The following is a 5,617-nucleotide window of genomic DNA, read 5'->3' as shown; positions in this document are numbered from 1 at the left end:
CTTGAGTACAATGTTTGGCTACCCCCCCCCCCCCACACACACACACAATGTTGTTGTTGTTTTTTTTGGTCACCTTTTTCATGCCTTTGGTATTTGCATGTCTGTCTTTAAATACTTGGGGTCAACCGTCCAGAGCAATGGTGAGTGTGGTCAGGAAGTGAAGAAACGGGTCCAAGCAGGTTGGAACGGGTGGAGGAAGGTGTCAGGTGTGTTATGTGACAGAAGAGTCTCTGCTAGGATGAAGGGCAAAGTTTATAAAACAGTGGTGAGGCCAGCCATGATGTATGGATTAGAGACAGTGGCACTGAAGAGAAAACAGGAAGCAGAGCTGGAGGTGGCGGAAATGAAGATGTTGAGGTTCGCTCTCGGAGTGACCAGGTTGGATAAAATTAGAAATGAGCTCATCAGAGGGACAGCCAAGGTTCGATGTTTTGGAGACAAAGTTAGAGAGAGCAGACTTCAATGGTTTGGACACGTCCAGAGGAGAGAGAGTGAGTATATTGGTAGAAGGATGATGAGGATGGAGCTGCCAGGCAAGAGAGCTAGAGGAAGACCAAAGAGAAGGTTGATGGATGTCGTGAGGGAAGACATGATGGCAGTTGGTGTTCGAGAGGAGGATGCAGGAGATAGGCTCTCATGGAAAAGGATGACACGCTGTGGCGACCCCTAACGGGACAAGCCGAAAGGAAAAGAAGAAGAAGAAGAAGAGGTATTTGCATGTCTGTAATATAGAAAACAGATTCAAATGTAAATAAATGCCCAATTAATTTTATTACAAATGATAATACTAAATACTCTCTCATTTGGCTGATCGTATACTGCTTGTTCTCTGTTGGGGTAGGGGGAAATTTATTGATGTGACCCCATCGAACTCTGGAAACATGTAAAAATGACCAAAGCTGTCCAGAACACAGGGAAGAAGAAAAAGAGAGGTCAAGTTGTTTCTACTTTTGGTTTGTCCCATTAGGTGTTGAAAGTTACATGCATGATTTGTTTGGCATTGACAATCTAAAATGAAGAAAATGTCCATCCATCCATCCATCCATCTTCTGAGCCGCTTCTCCTCACTAGGGTCGCGGGCGTGCTGGAGCCTATCCCAGCTATCATCGGGCAGGAGGCAAGGTACACCCTGAACTGGTTGCCAGCCAATCGCAGGGCACATACAAACAAACAACCATTCGCACTCACAGTCACACCTACGGGCAATTTAGAGTCTCCAATCAATGCATGTTTTTGGGATGTGGGAGGAAACCGGACTGCCCGGAGAAAACCCACGCAGGCACGGGGAGAACATGCAAACTCCACACAGGCGGGACCGGGGATTGAACCCGGGTCCTCAGAACTGTGAAGCTGACGCTCTAACCAGTCATCCACCGTGTTTTATTTTATATTTTAAATGGTGTGGCATGTTATCATATAAATTAAAGGCAATGTTAAAAAGTATTGCTATTTGACTTTTTTGTGGCGGCACGGTGACCGACTGGTTAGAGCGTCTGCCTCACAGTTCTAAGGACCGGGGTTCAATCCCCGGCACCGCCTGTGTGGAGTTTGCATGGTCTCCCTGTGCCTGCGTGGGTTTTCCCCGGGCACTCCGGTTTCCTCCCACATCCCAAAAACATGCATGGTAGGTTAATTGACGACTCTAAATTGCCCCTAGGTGTGACTGTGAGAGCGAATGGTTGTTTGTTTGTATGTGCCCTGCGATTGGCTGGCAACCAGTCCAGGGTGTAACCCGCCTCCTGCCCGATGATAGCTGGGATAGGCTCAGAAAATGGATGGATGGACTTTTTTGGAAGCGTTTGTAAATCATTGATGGAGGGGGGCGCCATATAAAATCTTGGCTACATTGGCTAGGGCCGGCCCCGGCCATACCTCTCTTCCCTTATGCTTGGTGGAGGAGCCAAGGACGTCGTACGTACAGTAGATGCTGCGCTTAACCGGAACCATTTCCTTGTGTTCAGCTTGTTCCTCATGGCCACGGAAGAGGAGGCGCTAAAGGAAGAGAAGAAAATCGATATGTTTGGCATGGCTCTCATGCAGGTGTTAATCACAGAATCAATTTTTCATTAATCAAGCAAGCAGCCTCCCTTAAGGTGGAGGCAGATGTTACATCTTATTCCCTCTCCCCCCACTCTACTCACTGTGCTGCCTGTCAGTGCCTGACAAGGAGATAACTATCCCTAAACGAGAGATAGGGTTGCCACTGGGAAGCCGACAGGCCGAGGTGCATTACTTAAAGCACTCACAATGTGTGCCTTTGTTTTAATTCAGTCCGTTATTTACACATTCAGGAGGAAAATACTGTAACCCGATCAGCTTAATAACTCAACGGTGAAACACGGCTGGGTGATTGATTGGGCCAAAGGGTCTCAATAGGAAAGCTTGCTTAGGGTCAATTTTGCCTTTTGAATTATGATGAATGTGTTTGCTTGAATCACACACGTGACGTCAATACATAATGAGCAAACGGTGCATGGAGCTCATTGTCACCCGGGGACACTAATACAATCGTTAAAGCACAAACAATGGCTGCTGTTTTGCCTTCAAAACGCCATTTTTGCTACAGTAATAATCAGGCTATGCTCACTAGAACAAAACGGACTATTGAGAAATTATCAGCTCACTAATTTAACAGTAGGCGGCACGGTGGACGACTGGTTAGAGCGTCAGCCTCACAGTTCTGAGGACCCGGGTTCTATCCCCGGCCCCGCCTGTGTGGAGTTTGCATGTTCTCCCCGTGCCTGCGTGGGTTTTCTCCAGGCACTCCGGTTTCCTCCCACATCCCAAAAACATGCATTAATTGGAGACTCTAAATTGCCCGTAGGCATGACTGTGAGTGCGAATGGTTGTTTGTTTCGATGTGCCCTGCAATTGGCTGGCAACCAGTTCAGGGTGTATCCCTCCTCCTGCCCGATGACAGCTGGGATAGGCTCCATCACGCCCGCGACCCTAGTGAGGAGAAGCGGCTCAGAAAATGGATGGATGGATGGATAATTTAACAGTATTCACGGTCATATTTTTATATATTACATTAGAAATTAGTGATATCTTTTCTTGAGTCGAACAATTTAAGTCAAGTCAGAAACGTAAACAACCTTAAAGCATGGGAATCCTTAGTTTCTTTTCCCCGGCTTACACTGTGACATTGTAGGATGATTTATTTTTCTGAGCAGCCTCTGTAATATGTTTTCATTTAAAATTGTGACATTTCATTTCAAGAGAGATATGTCAGATTTATTTTGCATTGATATCTGCATTTGTATGGAGTGGACCTATTTTATTCATTTTTGGGACTACTGGAATGTAATGGCGAAGTAATATATAACTTGGAGTTGGTATTGTTAATCGCTCGCCGTGTGATGTTCTTCCATCCACGACTTTCAACTTGAGATAAATACTTAAAAAAAGAGCGCTACTATTACAAAGTGCTTAAATAATTCGGCGGATCATCGCTTCAAGTGGGAGGGGTAGCCCGGGGAGGGCCTGCTCGTGGAGCTTTCCCGGTGGATACCACTGCTAGCCAGGATGCAGCTTTGCGAAGCGCAGGTCCACTAGCAGCCGATCCCGGCCCGTGGGTCTGAGTTTGCTGGGACGGAGGTGGGCGCAAACAACAAGGCGCCGCTCGCCCAACTGATTGCGACACGACGCTCAACTGGCATAGCGGCTACGCCGTAGGCTTGGGAGGGACTCGGGGCACCGAGTTGGTGGGCCCATGGGAAGGGGGACCCACGTTACCCTTTCGGGATGTGCCCGGCCGGGCCCCATGGGTGCAGGCCCAGCCACCAGGCGCTCGTGCACCCTGAACTGGTTGCCAGCCAATCGCAGGGCACATACAAACAAACAACCATTCGCACTCACATTCACACCTACGGGCAATTTAAGAGTCTCCAATTCATGCATGTTTATGGGATGTGGGAGGAAACCCACGCAGGCACGGGGAGAACATGTAAACTCCACACAGGTAACTCCAACTGTTACCATCTGATACGAGAATGTAGGAAAACGTTTGATAACAGAGAATGTTGGTAAATTGATTCAAAACAAACATTCCAGAAGTAAAGGGCAGGACGGTTTGCACATATTCATGTAATGTCAACATTGTGACAGAAAATGTGTTAATTATTGATAGGATGATACCAAACTGTGTCTCAATTTGGTCCTATTGACATAAGTAATGTTACTGCAGCTGTAGCGTACAATTACAGAACTCACCTGCTTCAGCCTGAGTTTCACAGGGGGCAGGTGTTGTTTTTTAGATGTGGTGGAGGTGCTGCTGCTCCAAGATGCCCGAAGCTCACTCTGACTTGGAGCTGTAGTCAAACATACAGTACATCCACACTATAACATCACTGCGTTAACTCATATACAGTAGGCACTACAGACAGTACAGATAAACCTTATTTATGTGTGACTATGCATTCCTAATAAAAAGTAATCGTTGCACATGCCCAAGTCATTATTTGTTCAAATTGGTCACTTAATTACAGCATAAGCAGCGGTCACAACCGCAGCGCGGGGGAGGGAGCGTAGTACTTCGATAATCCCTGACTAGTTTGAAATTTCGGCCGGACACATTTTGAGGTCTCAAAAAAGAGCTAAAAGAGGATGTCTGGTCACCCGACATTAGCGTGTGCAGCTAATGCTTACTTTATTGCAAGCTAGCTAGCTAAAACAAGTCCTTTACACAAAACGATATTTTAAAAATATGTTGACATAACGTTAATTTTATAGTTTGACTTCTTTTCCTCTTCCACTTTTTTTTGCGGAACTGTGCGCCTGAAGGCTTAGCTGTCCTTTTCATGATGGAAAACAATTGTAAATAAGCTCACCTGTCCTGCTCTGACTGATCGCTCGTTCGCTGATTTGAGATGCGCCCCCACGTCATGTGACGCGACTTGCCAAGTCACAAACATAGTTACTTTCGTTTATTTTGTAACTTTATTTGTTATTTTCAAGACAGAAACGTAAAGGGGATAATTATTTTATGATTTTATTGAAATATTTTTCCCGAGGAGGAGGACGCTGGCAGTGCGCCCCTCCAACAGATGGCGCCCTCGGCGACCGCCTATGTCGCCTATGCCAAGGGCCGGCCCTGGGTATGGTTTTATGCAGTGCTGGTGTTTGTCTGTGACGTGAGCCAGAACGATAACACAAAAAAAAAAACAATGCATGTGGATGAAAATTCTAATAAAAATGCTCATTTCTATTTCCACTGTTTGAGTCACAGTGGAACTGTTCCCCCTGGTCCTTAAATATGAATACAGGATGCGCCCCCCCTCCCCAAACTTTTGCCCATTAGTATATTGACATATTTTAGTTTTTGCTTCACATGCAAATAGAGTCGGCCCTCGCCATATTGTGGCTCACTTTTTGTGGTCTCACTGTATTGTGGATTTTTAAATAGAACAGATCTCATTGTATATTGCAGATTTTTCACTATATTGTGGGATTTTGCAGTGATCAGGTTTCCACACAGACTAATGTTACAGCAGATTCATGTAGCAATAAGCATGAGCCAAGAGGAAGGCGTGTGTAGAAGAAGATCCAAAGTCTGGAATCATTTTACACTTAAAACAGCAAGATAAAGTGCAATTTGTCAATTGCAAAGGGGAACTGG

The 5,617-nt window shown here is 45.9% G+C and overlaps 1 long non-coding RNA gene across 2 annotated transcripts; it reads right to left on the bottom strand.

Moving 5' to 3' along the window:
- Window positions 1-758: 758 nt before the first annotated feature.
- On the bottom strand, window positions 759-5,061 carry LOC133485288 (uncharacterized). Of its 2 annotated transcripts, XR_009790653.1 has the most exons (4): window positions 4,830-5,061; window positions 4,213-4,310; window positions 1,873-1,992; window positions 759-899 (listed from the first exon to the last, which is right to left on the bottom strand). It is a non-coding gene; the product is annotated as an uncharacterized LOC133485288 (long non-coding RNA). The 2 variants fall into 2 exon arrangements; XR_009790654.1 differs by lacking the exon at window positions 759-899 and having other exon boundaries at window positions 1,786-1,992.
- Window positions 5,062-5,617: the final 556 nt, after the last annotated feature.

Source organism: Phyllopteryx taeniolatus, chromosome 10, assembly GCF_024500385.1.
Source record: "Phyllopteryx taeniolatus isolate TA_2022b chromosome 10, UOR_Ptae_1.2, whole genome shotgun sequence".
Classification (NCBI taxonomy): domain Eukaryota; kingdom Metazoa; phylum Chordata; class Actinopteri; order Syngnathiformes; family Syngnathidae; genus Phyllopteryx; species Phyllopteryx taeniolatus.
Note: the sequence above shows the minus strand (reverse complement) of the source record. Positions and strands in the feature narration are given on the sequence as shown.